Source organism: Anomaloglossus baeobatrachus, chromosome 3 (assembly GCF_048569485.1).
Source record: "Anomaloglossus baeobatrachus isolate aAnoBae1 chromosome 3, aAnoBae1.hap1, whole genome shotgun sequence".
Classification (NCBI taxonomy): Eukaryota; Metazoa; Chordata; class Amphibia; order Anura; family Aromobatidae; genus Anomaloglossus; species Anomaloglossus baeobatrachus.
Window position 1 is genome coordinate 242869155 of NC_134355.1, and position 23505 is coordinate 242892659.

Sequence of the window (23505 nt, forward strand, 5' to 3'; positions counted from 1 at the left end):
AGTGTTTGCTAGTATAATGGCTTAGTAACAATGAGTTTGAGTGTGCAATGCAGGCAGACGTGCTGCAAATATCTTTGCACTAGTGGGACAATACAGAAGTCCAATAGCCACGTTTAGGATGCCACTTAGTTCACTCAGTGTTTGCTAGTATAATGGCTTAGTATTAATGAGTTTGAGTGTGCAATGCAGGCAGACGTGCTGCAAATATCTTTGCACTAGTGGGACAATACAGAAGTCCAATAGCCACGTTTAGGATGCCACTAAGTTCACTCAGTGTTTGCTAGTATAATGGCTTAGTAACAATGAGTTTGAGTGTGCAATGCAGGCAGACGTGCTGCAAATATCTTTGCGCTAGTGGGACGATACAGAAGTCCAATAGCCACATTTAGGATGCCACTAAGTTCTCTCAGTGTTTGGTAGTATAATGGCTTAGTAACAATGAGTTTGAGTGTGCAATGCAGGCAGACGTGCTGCAAATAACTTTTGCACTTGTGGGACGATACAGAAGTACAAACAGCCACGTTTAGGATGCCACTAAGTTGACTCAGTGTTTGCTAGTATAATGACTTAGTAACAATGAGTTGGAGAGTGCAATGCAGGCAGGCGTGCTGCAAATATCTTTGCACTAGTGGGACAATACAGAAGTCCAATAGCCACGTTTAGGATGCCACTAAGTTCACTCAGTGTTTGCTAGCATAATGGCTTAGTAACAATGAGTTGGAGTGTGCAATGCAAGCAGACGTGCTGCAAATATCTTTGCACTAGTGGGACTATACAGAAGTCCAATAGCCACGTTTAGGATGCCACTAAGTTCACTCAGTGTTTGCTAGTATAATGGCTTAGTAACAATGAGTTTGAGTGTGCAATGCAGGCAGAGGTGCTGCAAATATCTTTGCACTAGTTGGACGATACAGAAGTCCAATAGCCACGTTTAGGATGCCACTAAGTTCATTCAGTGTTTGCTAGTATAATGGCTTATTAACAATAAGTTTGAGTGTGCAATGCAGGCAGACGTGCTGCAAATATCTTTGCACTAGTGGGACAATACAGAAGTCCAATAGCCACGTTTAGGATGCCACTAAGTTCACTCAGTGTTTGCTATTATAATGGCTTAGTAACAATGATTTTGAGTGTGCAATGCAGGCAGAGGTGCTTCAAATATCTTTGCACTAGTGGGGCGATACAGAAGTCCAATAGCCACGTTTAGGATGCCACTAAGTTCACTCAGTGTTTGCTAGTATAATGGCTTAGTAACAATGAGTTTGAGTGTGCAATGCAGGCAGACGTGCTGCAAATATCTTTGCACTAGTGGGACAATACAGAAGTCCAATAGCCACGTTTAGGATGCCACTAAGTTCACTCAGTGTTTGCTGGTATAATGGCTTATTAACAATGAGTTGGAGTGTGCAATGCAGGCAGACGTGCTGCAAATATCTTTGCATTAGTGGGACTATACAGAAGTCCAATAGCCACGTTTAGGATGCCACTAAGTTCACTCAGTGTTTGCTATTATAATGGCTTAGTAACAATGAGTTTGAGTGTGCAATGCAGGCAGAGGTTCTGCAAATATCTTTGCACTAGTGGGACAATACAGAAGTCCAATAGCCACGTTTAGGATGCCACTAAGTTCACTCAGTGTTTGCTAGTATAATGGCTTATTAACATTGAGTTTGAGTTTGCAATGCAGGCAGACGTGCTGCAAATATCTTTGCACTAGTGGGACAATACAGAAGTCCAATAGCCACGTTTAGGATGCCACTTAGTTCACTCAGTGTTTGCTAGTATAATGGCTTAGTAACAATGAGTTTGAGTGTGCAATGCAGGCAGACGTGCTGCAAATATCTTTGCACTAGTGGGACAATACAGAAGTCCAATAGCCACGTTTAGGATGCCACTAAGTTCACTCAGTGTTTGCTAGTATAATGGCTTAGTAACAATGAGTTTGAGTGTGCAATGCAGGCAGACGTGCTGCAAATATCTTTGCGCTAGTGGGACGATACAGAAGTCCAATAGCCACATTTAGGATGCCACTAAGTTCTCTCAGTGTTTGGTAGTATAATGGCTTAGTAACAATGAGTTTGAGTGTGCAATGCAGGCAGACGTGCTGCAAATAACTTTTGCACTTGTGGGACGATACAGAAGTACAAACAGCCACGTTTAGGATGCCACTAAGTTGACTCAGTGTTTGCTAGTATAATGACTTAGTAACAATGAGTTGGAGAGTGCAATGCAGGCAGGCGTGCTGCAAATATCTTTGCACTAGTGGGACAATACAGAAGTCCAATAGCCACGTTTAGGATGCCACTAAGTTCACTCAGTGTTTGCTAGCATAATGGCTTAGTAACAATGAGTTGGAGTGTGCAATGCAAGCAGACGTGCTGCAAATATCTTTGCACTAGTGGGACTATACAGAAGTCCAATAGCCACGTTTAGGATGCCACTAAGTTCACTCAGTGTTTGCTAGTATAATGGCTTAGTAACAATGAGTTTGAGTGTGCAATGCAGGCAGAGGTGCTGCAAATATCTTTGCACTAGTTGGACGATACAGAAGTCCAATAGCCACGTTTAGGATGCCACTAAGTTCATTCAGTGTTTGCTAGTATAATGGCTTATTAACAATAAGTTTGAGTGTGCAATGCAGACAGACGTGCTGCAAATATCTTTGCACTAGTGGGACAATACAGAAGTCCAATAGCCACGTTTAGGATGCCACTAAGTTCACTCAGTGTTTGCTATTATAATGGCTTAGTAACAATGATTTTGAGTGTGCAATGCAGGCAGAGGTGCTTCAAATATCTTTGCACTAGTGGGGCGATACAGAAGTCCAATAGCCACGTTTAGGATGCCACTAAGTTCACTCAGTGTTTGCTAGTATAATGGCTTAGTAACAATGAGTTTGAGTGTGCAATGCAGGCAGACGTGCTGCAAATATCTTTGCACTAGTGGGACAATACAGAAGTCCAATAGCCACGTTTAGGATGCCACTAAGTTCACTCAGTGTTTGCTAGTATAATGGCTTATTAACAATGAGTTGGAGTGTGCAATGCAGGCAGACGTGCTGCAAATATCTTTGCATTAGTGGGACTATACAGAAGTCCAATAGCCACGTTTAGGATGCCACTAAGTTCACTCAGTGTTTGCTATTATAATGGCTTAGTAACAATGAGTTTGAGTGTGCAATGCAGGCAGAGGTTCTGCAAATATCTTTGCACTAGTGGGACAATACAGAAGTCCAATAGCCACGTTTAGGATGCCACTAAGTTCACTCAGTGTTTGCTAGTATAATGGCTTATTAACATTGAGTTTGAGTTTGCAATGCAGGCAGACGTGCTGCAAATATCTTTGCACTAGTGGGACAATACAGAAGTCCAATAGCCACGTTTAGGATGCCACTAAGTTCACTCAGTGTTTGCTAGTGTAATGGCTTATTAACAATGAGTTGGAGTGTGCAATGCAGGCAGACGTGCTGCAAATATCTTTGCATTAGTGGGACTATACAGAAGTCCAATAGCCACGTTTAGGATGCCACTAAGTTCACTCAGTGTTTGCTATTATAATGGCTTAGTAACAATGAGTTTGAGTGTGCAATGCAGGCAGAGGTTCTGCAAATATCTTTGCACTAGTGGGACGATACAGAAGTCCAATAGCCACGTTTAGGATGCCACTAAGTTCACTCAGTGTTTGCTATTATAATGGCTTAGTAACATTGAGTTTGAGTGTGCAATGCAGGCAGAGGTTCTGCAAATATCTTTGCACTAGTGGGACAATACAGAAGTCCAATAGCCACGTTTAGGATGCCACTAAGTTCACTCAGTGTTTGCTATTATAATGGCTTAGTAACAATGAATTTGAGTGTGCAAGCAGGCAGAGGTGCTGCAAATATCTTTGCACTAGTGGGACGATACAGAAGTCCAATAGCCACGTTTAGGATGCCACTAAGTTCACTCAGTGTTTGCTAGTATAATGGCTTATTAACAATGAGTTTGAGTGTGCAATGCAGGCAGACGTGCTGCAAATATCTTTGCATTAGTGGGAATATACAGAAGTTCAATAGCCACGTTTAGGATGCCACTAATTTCACTCAGTGTTTGCTATTATAATGGCTTAGTAACAATGAGTTTGAGTGTGCAATGCAGGCAGAGGTTCTGCAAATATCTTTGCACTAGTGGGACAATACAGAAGTCCAATAGCCACGTTTAGGATGCCACTAAGTTCACTCAGTGTTTGCTAGTATAATGGCTTAGTAACAATGAGTTGGAGTGTGCAATGCAGGCAGACGTGCTGCAAATATCTTTGCACTAGTGGGACAATACAGAGGTCCAATAGCCACATTTAGGATGCCACTAAGTTCACTCAGTGTTTGCTAGTATAATGGCTTAGTAACAATGAGTTTGAGTGTGCAAAGCAGGCAGACGTGCTGCAAATATCTTTGCACTAGTGGGACGATACAGAAGTCCAATAGCCACGTTTAGGATGCCACTAAGTTCACTCAGTGTTTGCTAGTATAATGGCTTAGTAACAATGAGTTTGAGTGTGCAATGCAGGCAGACGTGCTGCAAATATCTTTGCACTAGCGGGGCGATACAGAAGTCCAATAGCCACATTTAGGATGCCACTAAGTTCTCTCAGTGTTTGCTTGTATAATGGCTTAGTAACAATGAGTTTGCGTGTGCAATGCAGGCAGACGTGCTGCAAATATCTTTGCACTTGTGGGACGATACAGAAGTACAAACAGCCACGTTTAGGATGCCACTAAGTTCACTCAGTGTTTGCTAGTATAATGACTTAGTAACAATGAGTTGGAGTGTGCAATGCAGGCAGACGTGCTGCAAATATCTTTGCACTAGTGGGACAATACAGAAGTCCAATAGCCACGTTTAGGATGCCACTAAGTTCACTCAGTTTTTGCTAGCATAATGGCTTAGTAACAATGAGTTGGAGTGTGCAATGCAGGCAGACATGCTGCAAATATCTTTGCACTAGTGGGACAATACATAAGTCCAATAGCCACGTTTAGGATGCCACTAAGTTCACTCAGTGTTTGCTAGTATAATGGCTTAGTAACAATGAGTTGGAGTGTGCAATGCAGGCAGACGTGCTGCAAATATCTTTGCACTAGTGGGACGATACAGAAGTCCAATAGCCGCGTTTAGCATGCCACTAAGTTCACTCAGTGTTTGCTAGTATAATGGCTTAGTAACAATGAGTTGGGGTGTGCAATGCAGGCAGACGTGCTGCAAATATCTTTGCACTAGTGGGACGATACAGAAGTCCAATAGCCACGTTTAGAATGCCACTAAGTTCACTCAGTGTTTGCTAGTATAATGGCTTAGTAACAATGAGTTGGAGTGTGCAATGCAGGCAGACGTGCTGCAAATATCTTTGCACTAGTGGGACAATACATAAGTCCAATAGCCACATTTAGGATGCCACTAAGTTCACTCAGTGTTTGCTAGTATAAAGGCTTAGTAACAATGAGTTTGAGTGTGCAAAGCAGGCAGACGTGCTGCAAATATCTTTGCACTAGTGGGACGATACAGAAGTCCAATAGCCACATTTAGGATGCCACTAAGTTCACTCAGTGTTTGCTAGTATAATGGCTTAGTAACAATGAGTTGGAGTGTGCAATGCAGGCAGAGGTGCTGCAAATAACTTTGCACTAGTGGGACGATACTGAAGTCCAATAGACACGTTTAGGATGCCACTAAGTTCACTCAGTGTTTGCTAGTATAATGGCTTAGTAACAATGAGTTGGAGTGTGCAATGCAGGCAGACGTGCTGCAAATATCTTTGCACTAGTGGGACTATACAGAAGTCCAATAGCCACGTTTAGGATGCCTCTAAGTTCACTCAGTGTTTGCTAGTATAATGGCTTAGTAACAATGAGTTTGAGTGTGCAATGCAGGCAGAGGTGCTGCAAATATCTTTGCACATGTGGGACGATACAGAAGTCCAATAGCCACGTTTAGGATGCCACTAAGTTCACTCAGTGTTTGCTAGTATAATGGCTTAGTAACAATGAGTTTGAGTGTGCAATGCAGGCAGACGTGCTGCAAATATCTTTGCACTAGTGGGACAATACAGAAGTCCAATAGCCAAGTTTAGGATGCCACTAAGTTCACTCAGTGTTTGCTAGTATAATGGCTTAGTAACAATGAGTTTGAGTGTGCAATGCAGGCAGACGTGCTGCAAATATCTTTGCACTAGTGGGACGATACAGAAGTCCAATAGCCACGTTTAGGATGCCACTAAGTTCACTCAGTGTTTGCTAGTATAATGGCTTAGTAACAATGAGTTTGAGTGTGCAATACAGGCAGACGTGCTGCAAATATATTTGCACTAGTGGGACGATACAGAAGTCCAATAGCCACATTTAGGATGCCACTATGTTCTCTCAGTGTTTGCTAGTATAATGACTTAGTAACAATGAGTTGGAGTGTGCAATGCAGGCAGACGTGCTGCAAATATCTTTGCACTAGTGGGACAATACATAAGTCCAATAGCCACGTTTAGGATGCCACTAAGTTCACTCAGTGTTTGCTAGTATAATGGCTTAGTAACAATGAGTTTGAGTGTGCAAAGCAGGCAGACGTGCTGCAAATATCTTTGCACTAGTGGGACAATACATAAGTCCAATAGCCACGTTTAGGATGCCACTAAGTTCATTCAGTGTTTGCTAGTATAATAACTTAGTAACAATGATTTGGAGTGTGCAATGCAGGCAGACGTGCTGCAAAAATCTTTGCACTACTGGGGCAATACAGCAGTCCAACAGCCACGATTAGGATGCCACTAAGGTCACTCAGTGTTTGCTAGTTTAATGGCTTAGTAACAATGAGTTTGAGTGTGCAATGCAGGCAGACGTGCTGCAAATATCTTTGCACTAGTGGGGCGATACAGAAGTCCAATAGCCACGTTATGGATGCCACTAAGTTCACACAGTTTTTGCTAGTATAAAGGCTTAGTAACAATGAGTTTGAGTGTGCAATGCAGGCAGACGTGCTGCATATATCTTTGCACTAGTGGGACAATACAGAAGTCCAATAGCCACGTTTAGGATGCCACTAAGTTCACTCAGTGTTTGCTAGTATAATGGCTTATAAACAATGAGTTGGAGTGTGCAATGCAGGCAGACGTGCTGCCAATATCTTTGCACTAGTGGGACTATACAGAAGTCCAATAGCCACGTTTAGGATGCCACTAAGTTCATTCAGTGTTTGCTATTATAATGGCTTAGTAACAATGAGTTTGAGTGTGCAATGCAGGCAGAGGTTCTGCAAATATCTTTGCACTAGTGGGACAATACAGAAGTCCAATAGCCACGTTTAGGATGCCACTAAGTTCACTCAGTGTTTGCTAGTATAATGGCTTAGTAACAATGAGTTTGAGTGTGCAATGCAGGCAGAGGTGCTGCAAATATCTTTGCACTAGTGGGACGATACAGAAGTCCAATAGCCACGTTTAGGATGCCACTAAGTTCACTCAGTGTTTGCTAGTATAATGGCTTAGTAACAATGAGTTGGAGTGTGCAATGCAGGCAGACGTGCTGCAAATATCTTTGCACTAGTGGGACGATACAGAAGTCCAATAGCCGCGTTTCGCGTTTAGGATGCCACTAAGTTCACTCAGTGTTTGCTAGTATAATGGCTTAGTAACAATGAGTTGGAGTGTGCAATGCAGGCAGACGTGCTGCAAATATCTTTGCACTAGTGGGACGATACAGAAGTCCAATAGCCACGTTTAGGATGCCACTAAGTTCACTCAGTGTTTGCTAGTATAATAGCTTAGTAACAATGAGTTGGAGTGTGCAATGCAGGCAGACGTGCTGCAAATATCTTTGCACTACTGGGGCAATACAGCAGTCCAACAGCCACGTTTAAGATGCCACTAAGTTCACTCAGTGTTTGCTAGTATAATGGCTTAGTAACAATGAGTTTGAGTGTGCAATGCAGGCAGAGGTGCTGCAAATATCTTTGCACTTGTGGGACGATACAGAAGTCCAAAAGCCACGTTTAGGATGCCACTAAGTTCACTCAGTGTTTGCTAGTATAATGGCTTAGTAACAATGAGTTGGAGTGTGCAATGCAGGCAGACGTGCTGCAAATATCTTTGCACTAGTTGGACGATACAGAAGACCAATAGCCACGTTTAGGATGCCACTAAGTTCACTCAGTGTTTGCTAGTATAATGGCTTAGTAACAATGAGTTTGAGTGTGCAATGCAGGCAGAGGTGCTGCAAATATCTTTGCACTAGTTGGACGATACAGAAGTCCAATAGCCACGTTTAGGATGCCACTAAGTTCATTCAGTGTTTGCTAGTATAATGGCTTATTAACAATGAGTTTGAGTGTGCAATGCAGGCAGACGTGCTGCAAATATCTTTGCACTAGTGGGACTATACAGAAGTCCAATAGCCACGTTTAGGATGCCACTAAGTTCACTCAGTGTTTGCTATTATAATGGCTTAGTAACAATGATTTTGAGTGTGCAATGCAGGCAGAGGTGCTGCAAATATCTTTGCACTAGTGGGGCAATACAGAAGTCCAATAGCCACGTTTAGGATGCCACTAAGTTCACACAGTGTTTGCTAATATAATGGCTTAGTAACAATGAGTTTGAGTGTGCAATGCAGGCAGACGTGCTGCAAATATCTTTGCACTAGTGGGACAATACAGAAGTCCAATAGCCACGTTTAGGATGCCATTAAGTTCACTCAGTGTTTGCTAGTATAATGGCTTATTAACAATGAGTTGGAGTGTGCAATGCAGGCAGACGTGCTGCAAATATCTTTGCATTAGTGGGACTATACAGAAGTCCAATAGCCACGTTTAGGATGCCACTAAGTTCACTCAGTGTTTGCTATTATAATGGCTTAGTAACAATGAGTTTGAATGTGCAATGCAGGCAGAGGTTCTGCAAATATCTTTGCACTAGTGGGACAATACAGAAGTCCAATAGCCACGTTTAGGATGCCACTAAGTTCACTCAGTGTTTGCTATTATAATGGCTTAGTAACAATGAGTTTGAATATGCAATGCAGGCAGAGGTTCTGCAAATATCTTTGCACTAGTGGGACAATACAGAAGTCCAATAGCCACGTTTAGGATGCCACTAAGTTCACTCAGTGTTTGCTAGTATAATGGCTTAGTAACAATGAATTTGAGTGTGCAATGCAGGCAGAGGTAAAGCAAATATCTTTGCACTAGTGGGACGATACAGAAGTCCAATAGCCACGTTTAGGATGCCACTAAGTTCACTCAGTGTTTGCTAGTATAATGGCTTATTAACAATGAGTTTGAGTGTGCAATGCAGGCAGACGTGCTGCAAATATCTTTGCACTTGTGGGACAATACAGAAGTCCAATAGCCATGTTTAGGATGCTACTAAGTTCACTCAGTGTTTGCTAGTATAATGGCTTATTAACAATGAGTTGGAGTGTGCAATGCAGGCAGACGTGCTGCAAATATCTTTGCATTAGTGGGACTATACAGAAGTCCAATAGCCACGTTTAGGATGCCACTAAGTTCACTCAGTGTTTGCTGGTATAATGGCTTAGTAACAATGAGTTTGAGTGTGCAATGCAGGCAGACGTGCTACAAATATCTTTGCACTAGTGGGACAATACAGAAGTCCAATAGCCACGTTTAGGATGCCTCTAAGTTCACTCAGTGTTTGCTAGTATAATGGCTTAGTAACAATGAGTTTGAGTGTGCAATGCAGGCAGAGGTGCTGCAAATATCTTTGCACTAGTGGGACGCTACAGAAGTCCAATAGCCACGTTTAGGATGCCACTAAGTTCACTCAGTGTTTGCTAGTATAATGGCTTAGTAACAATGAGTTGGAGTGTGCAATGCAGGCAGACGTGCTGCAAATATCTTTGCACTAGTGGGACGATACAGAAGTCCAATAGCCGCGTTTAGGATGCCACTAAGTTCACTCAGTGTTTGCTAGTATAATGGCTTATTAACAATGAGTTTGAGTGTGCAATGCAGGCAGAGGTGCTGCAAATATCTTTGCACTAGTGGGACGATATAGGAGTCCAATAGCCACGTTTAGGATGCCACTAAGTTCACTCAATGTTTGCTAGTATAATGGCTTAGTAACAATGAGTTTGAGTGTGCAATGCAGGCAGACGTGCTGCAAATATCTTTGCACTTGTGGGACGATACAGAAGTACAAACAGCCACGTTTAGAATGCCACTAAGTTCACTCAGTGTTTGCTAGTATAATGACTTAGTAACAATGAGTTGGAGTGTGCAATGCAGGCAGACGTGCTGCAAATATCTTTGCACTAGTGGGAAAATACAGAAGTCCAATAGCCACGTTTAGGATGCCACTAAGTTCACTCAGTGTTTGCTAGTATAATGGCTTAGTAACAATGAGTTTGAGTGTGCAATGAAGGCAGACGTGCTGCAAATATCTTTGCACTAGTGGGACGATACAGAAGTCCAATAGCCACGTTTAGGATGCCACTAAGTTCACTCAGTGTTTGCTAGTATAATGGCTTAGTAACAATGAGTTTGAGTGTGCAATGCAGGCAGACGTGCTGCAAATATATTTGCACTAGTGGGACGATACAGAAGTCCAATAGCCACATTTAGGATGCCACTATGTTCTCTCAGTGTTTGCTAGTATAATGACTTAGTAACAATGAGTTGGAGTGTGCAATGCAGGCAGACGTGCTGCAAATATCTTTGCACTAGTGGGACAATACAGAAGTCCAATAGCCACGTTTAGGATGCCACTAAGTTCACTCAGTGTTTGCTAGCATAATGGCTTAGTAACAATGAGTTGGAGTGTGCAATGCAGGCAGACGTGCTGCAAATATCTTTGCACTAGTGGGACAATACATAAGTCCAATAGCCACGTTTAGGATGCCACTAAGTTCACTCAGTGTTTGCTAGTATAATGGCTTAGTAACAATGAGTTTGAGTGTGCAATGCAGGCAGAGGTGCTGCAAATATCTTTGCACTAGTGGGACGATACAGAAGTCCAATAGCCACGTTTAGGATGCCACTAAGTTCACTCAGTGTTTGCTAGTATAATGGCTTAGTAACAATGAGTTGGAGTGTGCAATGCAGGCAGACGTGCTGTAAATATCTTTGCACTAGTGGGACTATACAGAAGTCCAATAGCCACGTTTAGGATGCCACTAAGTTCACTCAGTGTTTGCTATTATAATGGCTTAGTAACAATGATTTTGAGTGTGCAATGCAGGCAGAGGTGCTGCAAATATCTTTGCACTAGTGGGGCGATACAGAAGTCCAATAGCCACGTTTAGGATGCAACTGAGTTCACACACTTTTTGCTAGTATAATGGCTTAGTAACAATAAGTTTGAGTGTGCAATGCAGGCAGACGTGCTGCAAATATCTTTGCACTAGTGGGACAATACAGAAGTCCAATAGCCACGTTTAGGATGCCACTAAGTTCACTCAGTGTTTGCTAGTATAATGGCTTAGTAACAATGAATTTGAGTGTGCAATGCAGGCAGAGGTGCTGCAAATATCTTTGCACTAGTGGGACGATACAGAAGTCCAATAGCCACGTTTAGGATGCCACTAAGTTCACTCAGTGTTTGCTAGTATAATGGCTTATAAATAATGAGTTGGAGTGTGCAATGCAGGCAGACGTGCTGCCAATATCTTTGCACTAGTGGGACGATACAGAAGTCCAATAGCCACGTTTAGGATGCCACTAAGTTCATTCAGTGTTTGCTAGTATAATAACTTAGTAACAATGATTTGGAGTGTGCAATGCAGGCAAACGTGCTGCAAATATCTTTGCACTACTGGGGCAATACAGCAGTCCAACAGCCACGTTTAGGATGCCACTAAGGTCACTCAGTGTTTTCTATTATAATGGCTTAGTAACAATGAGTTTGAGTGTGCAATGCAGGCAGAGGTGCTGCAAATATCTTTGCACTAGTGGGACTATACTGAAGTCCAATAGCCACGTTTAGGATGCCACTAAGTTCACTCAGTTTTTGCTAGTATAATGGCTTAGTAACAATGATTTTGAGTGTGCAATGCAGGCAGAGGTGCTGCAAATATCTTTGCACTAGTGGGGCGATACAGATGTCCAATAGCCACGTTTAGGATGCCAATAAGTTCACTCAGTGTTTGCTAGTATAATGGCTTGGTAACAATGAATTTGAGTGTGCAATGCAGGCAGAGGTGCTGCAAATATCTTTGCACTAGTGGGACGATACAGAAGTCCAATAGCCACGTTTAGGATGCCACTAAGTTCACTCAGTGTTTGCTATTATAATGGCTTAGTAACAATGAGTTTGAGTGTGCAATGCAGGCAGAGGTTCTGCAAATATCTTTGCACTAGTGGGACAATACAGAAGTCTAATAGCCACGTTTAGGATGCCATTAAGTTCACTCAGTGTTTGCTAGTATAATGGCTTAGTAACAATGAGTTTGAGTGTGCAATGCAGGCAGACGTGCTTCAAATATCTTTGCACTAGTGGGACAATACAGAAGTCCAATAGCCAAGTTTAGGATGCCTCTAAGTTCACTCAGTGTTTGCTAGTATAATGGCTTAGTAACAATGAGTTTGAGTGTGCAATGCAGGCAGAGGTGCTGCAAATATCTTTGCACTAGTGGGACGATACAGAAGTCCAATAGCCACGTTTAGGATGCCACTAAGTTCACTCAGTGTTTGCTAGTATAATGGCTTAGTAACAATGAGTTGGAGTGTGCAATGCAGGCAGACGTGCTGCAAATATCTTTCTACTAGTTACACGATACAGAAGTCCAATAGCCACGTTTAGGATGCCACTAAGTTCATTCAGTGTTTGCTAGTATAATAACTTAGTAACAATGATTTGGAGTGTGCAATGCAGGCAAACGTGCTGCAAATATCTTTGCACTACTGGGGCAATACAGCAGTCCAACAGCCACGTTTAGGATGCCACTAAGGTCACTCAGTGTTTTCTATTATAATGGCTTAGTAACAATGAGTTTGAGTGTGCAATGCAGGCAGAGGTGCTGCAAATATCTTTGCACTAGTGGGACTATACTGAAGTCCAATAGCCACGTTTAGGATGCCACTAAGTTCACTCAGTTTTTGCTAGTATAATGGCTTAGTAACAATGATTTTGAGTGTGTAATGCAGGCAGAGGTGCTGCAAATATCTTTGCACTAGTGGGGCGATACAGATGTCCAATAGCCACGTTTAGGATGCCACTAAGTTCACTCAGTGTTTGCTAGTATAATGGCTTGGTAACAATGAATTTGAGTGTGCAATGCAGGCAGAGGTGCTGCAAATATCTTTGCACTAGTGGGACGATACAGAAGTCCAATAGCCACGTTTAGGATGCCACTAAGTTCACTCAGTGTTTGCTAGTATAATGGCTTAGTAACAATGAGTTTGAGTGTGCAATGCAGGCAGACGTGCTGCAAATATCTTTGCACTAGTGGGACAATACAGAAGTCCAATAGCCACGTTTAGGATGCCACTAAGTTCACTCAGTGTTTGCTAGTATAATGGCTTAGTAACAATGAGTTGGAGTGTGCAATGCAGGCAGACGTGCTGCAAATATCTTTGCACTAGTTGGACGATACAGAAGTCCAATAGCCACGTTTAGGATGCCACTAAGTTTATTCAGTGTTTGCTAGTATAATAACTTAGTAACAATGATTTGGAGTGTGCAATGCAGGCAAACGTGCTGCAAATATCTTTGCACTACTGGGGCAATACAGCAGTCCAACAGCCACGTTTAGGATGCCACTAAGGTCACTCAGTGTTTTCTATTATAATGGCTTAGTAACAATGAGTTTGAGTGTGCAATGCAGGCAGAGGTGCTGCAAATATCTTTGCACTAGTGGGACGATACAGAAGTCCAATAGCCACGTTTAGGATGCCACTAAGTTCACTCAGTTTTTGCTAGTATAATGGCTTAGTAACAATGATTTTGAGTGTGCAATGCAGGCAGAGGTGCTGCAAATATCTTTGCACTAGTGGGGCGATACAGATGTCCAATAGCCACGTTTAGGATGCCACTAAGTTCACTCAGTGTTTGCTAGTATAATGGCTTAGTAACAATGAGTTTGAGTGTGCAATGCAGGCAGACGTGCTGCAAATATCTTTGCACTAGTGGGACTATACAGAAGTCCAATAGCCACGTTTAGGATGCCACTAAGTTCACTCAGTGTTTGCTATTATAATGGCTTAGTAACAATGATTTTGAGTGTGCAATGCAGGCAGAGGTGCTGCAAATATCTTTGCACTAGTGGGGCGATACAGAAGTCCAATAGCCACGTTTAGGATGCAACTGAGTTCACACAGTTTTTGCTAGTATAATGGCTTAGTAACAATGAGTTTGAGTGTGCAATGCAGGCAGACGTGCTGCAAATATCTTTGCACTAGTGGGACAATACAGAAGTCCAATAGCCACGTTTAGGATGCCACTAAGTTCACTCAGTGTTTGCTAGTATAATGGCTTAGTAACAATGAATTTGAGTGTGCAATGCAGGCAGAGGTGCTGCAAATATCTTTGCACTAGTGGGACGATACAGAAGTCCAATAGCCACGTTTAGGATGCCACTAAGTTCACTCAGTGTTTGCTAGTATAATGGCTTATAAACAATGAGTTGGAGTGTGCAATGCAGGCAGACGTGCTGCCAATATCTTTGCACTAGTGGGACGATACAGAAGTCCAATAGCCACGTTTAGGATGCCACTAAGTTCATTCAGTGTTTGCTATTATAATGGCTTAGTAACAATGAGTTTGAGTGTGCAATGCAGGCAGAGGTTCTGCAAATATCTTTGCACTAGTGGGACAATACAGAAGTCCAATAGCCACGTTTAGGATGCCATTAAGTTCACTCAGTGTTTGCTAGTATAATGGCTTAGTAACAATGAGTTTGAGTGTGCAATGCAGGCAGACGTGCTGCAAATATCTTTGCACTAGTGGGACCATACAGAAGTCCAATAGCCAAGTTTAGGATGCCTCTAAGTTCACTCAGTGTTTGCTAGTATAATGGCTTAGTAACAATGAGTTTGAGTGTGCAATGCAGGCAGAGGTGCTGCAAATATCTTTGCACTAGTGGGACGATACAGAAGTCCAATAGCCACGTTTAGGATGCCACTAAGTTCACTCAGTGTTTGCTAGTATAATGGCTTAGTAACAATGAGTTGGAGTGTGCAATGCAGGCAGACGTGCTGCAAATATCTTTGCACTAGTTGGACGATACAGAAGTCCAATAGCCACGTTTAGGATGCCACTAAGTTCATTCAGTGTTTGCTAGTATAATAACTTAGTAACAATGATTTGGAGTGTGCAATGCAGGCAAACGTGCTGCAAATATCTTTGCACTACTAGGGCAATACAGCAGTCCAACAGCCACGTTTAGGATGCCACTAAGGTCACTCAGTGTTTTCTATTATAATGGCTTAGTAACAATGAGTTTGAGTGTGCAATGCAGGCAGAGGTGCTGCAAATATCTTTGCACTAGTGGGACTAAACAGAAGTCCAATAGCCACGTTTAGGATGCCACTAAGTTCACTCAGTTTTTGCTAGTATAATGGCTTAGTAACAATGATTTTGAGTGTGCAATGCAGGCAGAGGTGCTGCAAATATCTTTGCACTAGTGGGGCGATACAGATGTCCAATAGCCACGTTTAGGATGCCACTAAGTTCACTCAGTGTTTGCTAGTATAATGGCTTAGTAACAATGAATTTGAGTGTGCAATGCAGGCAGAGGTGCTGCAAATATCTTTGCACTAGTGGGACGATACAGAAGTCCAATAGACACGTTTAGGATGCCACTAAGTTCACTCAGTGTTTGCTAGTATAATGGCTTATAAACAATGAGTTGGAGTGTGCAATGCAGGCAGACGTGCTGCCAATATCTTTGCACTAGTGGGACGATACAGAAGTCCAATAGCCACGTTTAGGATGCCACTAAGTTCATTCAGTGTTTGCTATTATAATGGCTTAGTAACAATGAGTTTGAGTGTGCAATGCAGGCAGAGGTTCTGCAAATATCTTTGCACTAGTGGGACAATACAGAAGTCCAATAGCCACGTTTAGGATGCCATTAAGTTCACTCAGTGTTTGCTAGTATAATTGCTTCGTAACAATGAGTTTGAGTGTGCAATGCAGGCAGACGTGCTGCAAATATCTTTGCACTAGTGGGACCATACAGAAGTCCAATAGCCAAGTTTAGGATGCCTCTAAGTTCACTCAGTGTATGCTAGTATAATGGCTTAGTAACAATGAGTTTGAGTGTGCAATGCAGGCAGAGGTGCTGCAAATATCTTTGCACTAGTGGGACGATACAGAAGTCCAATAGCCACGTTTAGGATGCCACTAAGTTCACTCAGTGTTTGCTAGTATAATGGCTTAGTAACAATGAGTTGGAGTGTGCAATGCAGGCAGACGTGCTGCAAATATCTTTGCACTAGTTGGACGATACAGAAGTCCAATAGCCACGTTTAGGATGCCACTAAGTTCATTCAGTGTTTGCTAGTATAATAACTTAGTAACAATGATTTGGAGTGTGCAATGCAGGCAAACGTGCTGCAAATATCTTTGCACTACTGGGGCAATACAGCAGTCCAACAGCCACGTTTAGGATGCCACTAAGGTCACTCAGTGTTTTCTATTATAATGGCTTAGTAACAATGAGTTTGAGTGTGCAATGCAGGCAGAGGTGCTGCAAATATCTTTGCACTAGTGGGACGATACAGAAGTCCAATAGCCACGTTTAGGATGCCACTAAGTTCACTCAGTTTTTGCTAGTATAATGGCTTAGTAACAATGATTTTGAGTGTGCAATGCAGGCAGAGGTGCTGCAAATATCTTTGCACTAGTGGGGCGATACAGATGTCCAATAGCCACGTTTAGGATGCCACTAAGTTCACTCAGTGTTTGCTAGTATAATGGCTTAGTAACAATGAATTTGAGTGTGCAATGCAGGCAGAGGTGCTGCAAATATCTTTGCACTAGTGGGACGATACAGAAGTCCAATAGACACGTTTAGGATGCCACTAAGTTCACTCAGTGTTTGCTAGTATAATGGCTTAGTAACAATGAGTTGGAGTGTGCAATGCAGGCAGACGTGCTGCAAATATCTTTGCACTAGTGGGACTATACAGAAGTCCAATAGCCACGTTTAGGATGCCACTAAGTTCACTCAGTGTTTGCGATTATAATGGCTTAGTAACAATGAGTTTTAGTGTGCAATGCAGGCAGAGGATCTGCAAATATCTTTGCACTAGTGGGACAATACAGAAGTCCAATAGCCACGTTTAGGATGCCACTAAGTTCACTCAGTGTTTGCTAGTATAATGGCTTAGTAACAATGAGTTTGAGTGTGCAATGCAGGCAGACGTGCTGCAAATATCTTTGCACTAGTGGGACAATACAGAAGTCCAATTGCCACGTTTAGGATGCCTCTAAGTTCACTTAGTGTTTGCTAGTATAATGGCATAGTAACAATGAGTTTGAGTGTGCAATGCAGGCAGAGGTACTGCAAATATCTTTGCACTAGTGGGACGATACAGAAGTCCAATAGCCACGTTTAGGATGCCACTAAGTTCACTCAGTGTTTGCTAGTATAATGGCTTAGTAACAATGAGTTGGAGTGTGCAATGCAGGCAGACGTGCTGCAAATATCTTTGCACTAGTGGGACGATACAGAAGTCCAATAGCCACATTTAGGATGCCACTAAGTTCTCTCAGTGTTTGCTAGTATAATGGCTTAGTAACAATGAGTTGGAGTGTGCAATGCAGGCAGAGGTGCTGCAAATATCTTTGCACTAGTGGGATGATACAGAAGTCCAATAGCCACGTTTAGGATGCCACTAAGTTCACTCAGTGTTTGCTAGTATAATGGCTTAGTAACAATGAGTTGGAGTGTGCAATGCAGGCAGACGTGCTGCAAATATCTTTGCACTAGTGGGACTATACAGAAGTCCAATAGCCACGTTTAGGATGCCACTAAGTTCACTCAGTGTTTGCTATTATAATGGCTTAGTAACAATGAGTTTGAGTGTGCAATGCAGGCAGAGGTTCTGCAAATATCTTTGCACTAGTGGGACAATACAGAAGTCCAATAGCCACGTTTAGGATGCTACTAAGTTCACTCAGTGTTTGCTAGTATAATGGCTTAGTAACAATGAGTTTGAGTGTGCAATGCAGGCAGAGGTGCTGCAAATATCTTTGCACTAGTGGGACGATACAGAAGTCCAATAGCCACGTTTAGGATGCCACTAAGTTCACTCAGTGTTTGCTAGTATAATGGCTTAGTAACAATGAGTTGGAGTGTGCAATGCAGGCAGACGTGCTGCAAATATCTTTGCACTAGTGGGACAATACAGAAGTCCAATAGCCACGTTTAGGATGCCACTAAGTTCACTCAGTGTTTGCTAGTATAATGGCTTAGTAACAATGAGTTTGAGTGTGCAAAGCAGGCAGACGTGCTGCAAATATCTTTGCACTAGTGGGACGATACAGAAGTCCAATAGCCACATTTAGGATGCCACTAAGTTCTCTCAGTGTTTGCTAGTATAATGGCTTAGTAACAATGAGTTTGAGTGTGCAATGCAGGCAGACGTTCTGCAAATATCTTTGCACTTGTGGGACGATACAGAAGTACAAACAGCCACATTTAGGATGCCACTAAGTTCACTCAGTGTTTGCTAGTATAATGACTTAGTAACAATGAGTTGGAGTGTGCAATGCAGGAAGACGTGCTGCAAATATCTTTGCACTAGTGGGACAATACAGAAGTCCAATAGCCACGTTTAGGATGCCACTAAGTTCACTCAGTGTTTGCTAGTATAATGGCTTAGTAACAATGAGTTGGAGTGTGCAATGCAGGCAGACGTGCTGCAAATATCTTTGCACTAGTGGGACTATACAGAAGTCCAATAGCCACGTTTAGGATGCCACTAAGTTCACTCAGTGTTTGCGATTATAATGGCTTAGTAACAATGAGTTTGAGTGTGCAATGCAGGCAGAGGATCTGCAAATATCTTTGCACTAGTGGGACAATACAGAAGTCCAATAGCCACGTTTAGGATGCCACTAAGTTCACTCAGTGTTTGCTAGTATAATGGCTTAGTAACAATGAGTTTGAGTGTGCAATGCAGGCAGACGTGCTGCAAATATCTTTGCACTAGTGTTACAATACAGAAGTCCAATTGCCACGTTTAGGATGCCTCTAAGTTCACTTAGTGTTTGCTAGTATAATGGCATAGTAACAATGAGTTTGAGTGTGCAATGCAGGCAGAGGTACTGCAAATATCTTTGCACTAGTGGGACGATACAGAAGTCCAATAGCCACGTTTAGGATGCCACTAAGTTCACTCAGTGTTTGCTAGTATAATGGCTTAGTAACAATGAGTTGGAGTGTGCAATGCAGGCAGAGGTGCTGCAAATATCTTTGCACTAGTGGGACGATACAGAAGTCTAATAGCCACGTTTAGGATGCCACTAAGTTCACTCAGTGTTTGCTAGTATAATGGCTTAGTAACAATGAGTTGGAGTGTGCAATGCAGGCAGACGTGCTGCAAATATCTTTGCACTAGTGGGACAATACAGAAGTCCAATAGCCACGTTTAGGATGCCACTAAGTTCACTCAGTGTTTGCTAGTATAATGGCTTAGTAACAATGAGTTGGAGTGTGCAATGCAGGCAGACGTGCTGCAAATATCTTTGCACTAGTTGGACGATACAGATGTCCAATAGCCACGTTTAGGATGCCACTAAGTTCACTCAGTGTTTGCTAGTATAATAACTTAGTAACAATGATTTGGAGTGTGCAATGCAGGCAAACGTGCTGCAAATATCTTTGCACTACTGGGGCAATACAGCAGTCCAACAGCCACGTTTAGGATGCCACTAAGGTCACTCAGTGTTTTCTATTATAATGGCTTAGTAACAATGAGTTTGAGTGTGCAATGCAGGCAGAGGTGCTGCAAATATCTTTGCACTAGTGGGGCGATACAGATGTCCAATAGCCACGTTTAGGATGCCACTAAGTTCACTCAGTGTTTGCTAGTATAATGGCTTAGTAACAATGAGTTTGAGTGTGCAATGCAGGCAGACGTGCTGCAAATATCTTTGCACTAGTGGGACAATACAGAAGTCCAATAGCCACGTTTAGGATGCCACTAAGTTCACTCAGTGTTTGCTAGTATAATGGCTTAGTAACAATGAATTTGAGTGTGCAATGCAGGCAGAGGTGCTGCAAATATCTTTGCACTAGTGGGACGATACAGAAGTCCAATAGACACGTTTAGGATGCCACTAAGTTCACTCAGTGTTTGCTAGTATAATGGCTTAGTAACAATGAGTTGGAGTGTGCAATGCAGGCAGACGTGCTGCAAATATCTTTGCACTAGTGGGACTATACAGAAGTCCAATAGCCACGTTTAGGATGCCACTAAGTTCACTCAGTGTTTGCGATTATAATGGCTTAGTAACAATGAGTTTGAGTGTGCAATGCAGGCAGAGGATCTGCAAATATCTTTGCACTAGTGGGACAATACAGAAGTCCAATTGCCACGTTTAGGATGCCACTAAGTTCACTCAGTGTTTGCTAGTATAATGGCTTAGTAACAATGAGTTTGAGTGTGCAATGCAGGCAGACGTGCTGCAAATATCTTTGCACTAGTGGGACAATACAGAAGTCCAATTGCCACGTTTAGGATGCCTCTAAGTTCACTTAGTGTTTGCTAGTATAATGGCATAGTAACAATGAGTTTGAGTGTGCAATGCAGGCAGAGGTACTGCAAATATCTTTGCACTAGTGGGACGATACAGAAGTCCAATAGCCACGTTTAGGATGCCACTAAGTTCACTCAGTGTTTGCTAGTATAATGGCTTAGTAACAATGAGTTGGAGTGTGCAATGCAGGCAGAGGTGCTGCAAATATCTTTGCACTAGTGGGACGATACAGAAGTCTAATAGCCACGTTTAGGATGCCACTAAGTTCACTCAGTGTTTGCTAGTATAATGGCTTAGTAACAATGAGTTGGAGTGTGCAATGCAGGCAGAGGTGCTGCAAATATCTTTGCACTAGTGGGATGATACAGAAGTCCAATAGCCACGTTTAGGATGCCACTAAGTTCACTCAGTGTTTGCTAGTATAATGGCTTAGTAACAATGAGTTTGAGTGTGCAAAGCAGGCAGACGTGCTGCAAATATCTTTGCACTAGTGGGACGATACAGAAGTCCAATAGCCACGTTTAGGATGCCACTAAGTTCACTCAGTGTTTGCTAGTATAATGGCTTAGTAACAATGAGTTGGAGTGTGCAATGCAGGCAGACGTGCTGCAAATATCTTTGCACTAGTGGGACTATACAGAAGTCCAATAGCCACGTTTAGGATGCCACTAAGTTCACTCAGTGTTTGCTATTATAATGGCTTAGTAACAATGAGTTTGAGTGTGCAATGCAGGCAGAGGTTTTGCAAATATCTTTGCACTAGTGGGACAATACAGAAGTCCAATAGCCACGTTTAGGATGCTACTAAGTTCACTCAGTGTTTGCTAGTATAATGGCTTAGTAACAATGAGTTTGAGTGTGCAATGCAGGCAGAGGTGCTGCAAATATCTTTGCACTAGTGGGACGATACAGAAGTCCAATAGCCACGTTTAGGATGCCACTAAGTTTACTCAGTGTTTGCTAGTATAATGGCTTAGTAACAATGAGTTGGAGTGTGCAATGCAGGCAGACGTGCTGCAAATATCTTTGCACTAGTGGGACAATACAGAAGTCCAATAGCCACGTTTAGGATGCCACTAAGTTCACTCAGTGTTTGCTAGTATAATGGCTTAGTAACAATGAGTTTGAGTGTGCAAAGCAGGCAGACGTGCTGCAAATATCTTTGCACTAGTGGGACGATACAGAAGTCCAATAGCCACGTTTAGGATGCCACTAAGTTCACTCAGTGTTTGCTAGTATAATGGCTTAGTAACAATGAGTTTGAGTGTGCAATGCAGGCAGACATGCTGCAAATATCTTTGCACTAGTGGGACGATACAGAAGTCCAATAGCCACATTTAGGATTCCACTAAGTTCTCTCAGTGTTTGCTAGTATAATGGCTTAGTAACAATGAGTTTGAGTGTGCAATGCAGGCAGACGTGCTGCAAATATCTTTGCACTTGTGGGACGATACAGAAGTACAAACAGCCACATTTAGGATGCAACTAAGTTCACTCAGTGTTTGCTAGTATAATGAGTTAGTAACAAGGAGTTTGAGTGTGCAATGCAGGCAGACGTGCTGCAAATATCTTTGCACTAGTTGTACAATACAGAAGTCCAATAGCCACGTTTAAGATGCCACTAAGTTCACTCAGTGTTTGCTAGTATAATGGCTTAGTAACAATGAGTTGGAGTGTGCAATGCAGGCAGAGGTGCTGCAAATATCTTTGCACTAGTGGGACGATACAGAAGTCCAATAGCCATTTTTAGGATGCCACTAAGTTCACTCAGTGTTTGCTAGTATAATGGCTTAGTAACAATGAGTTGGAGTGTGCAATGCAGGCAGACGTGCTGCAAATATCTTTGCACTAGTGGGACTATACAGAAGTCCAATAGCCACGTTTAGGATGCCACTAAGTTCACTCAGTGTTTGCTAGTATAATGGCTTAGTAACAATGAGTTTGAGTGTGCAATGCAGGCAGACGTGCTGCAAATATCTTTGCACTAGTGGGACAATACAGAAGTCCAATAGCCACGTTTAGGATGCCACTAAGTTCACTCAGTGTTTGCTAGTATAATGGCTTAGTAACAATGAGTTTGAGTGTGCAATGCAGGCAGACGTGCTGCAAATATCTTTGCACTTGTGGGACGATACAGAAGTACAAACAGCCACGTTTAGGATGCCACTAAGTTGACTCAGTGTTTGCTAGCATAATGGCTTAGTAACAATGAGTTGCAGTGTGCAATGCAGGCAGACGTGCTGCAAATATCTTTACACTAGTGGGACAATACATAAGTCCAATAGCCACGTTTAGGATGCCACTAAGTTCACTCAGTGTTTGCTAGTATAATGGCTTAGTAACAATGAGTTTGAGTGTGCAAAGCAGGCAGAGGTGCTGCAAATATCTTTGCACTAGTGGGACGATACAGAAGTCCAATAGCCACGTTTAGGATGCCACTAAGTTCACTCAGTGTTTGCTAGTATAATGGCTTAGTAACAATGAGTTGGAGTGTGCAATGCAGGCAGAGGTGCTGCAAATATCTTTGCACAAGTGGGACGATACAGAAGTCCAATAGCCACGTTTAGGATGCCACTAAGTTCACTCAGTGTTTGCTAGTATAATGGCTTAGTAACAATGAGTTGGAGTGTGCAATGCAGGCAGACGTGCTGCAAATATCTTTGCACTAGTGGGACTATACAGAAGTCCAATAGCCACGTTTAGGATGCCACTAAGTTCACTCAGTGTTTGCTAGTATAATGGCTTAGTAACAATGAGTTTGAGTGTGCAATGCAGGCAGACGTGCTGCAAATATCTTTGCACTGGTGGGACAATACAGAA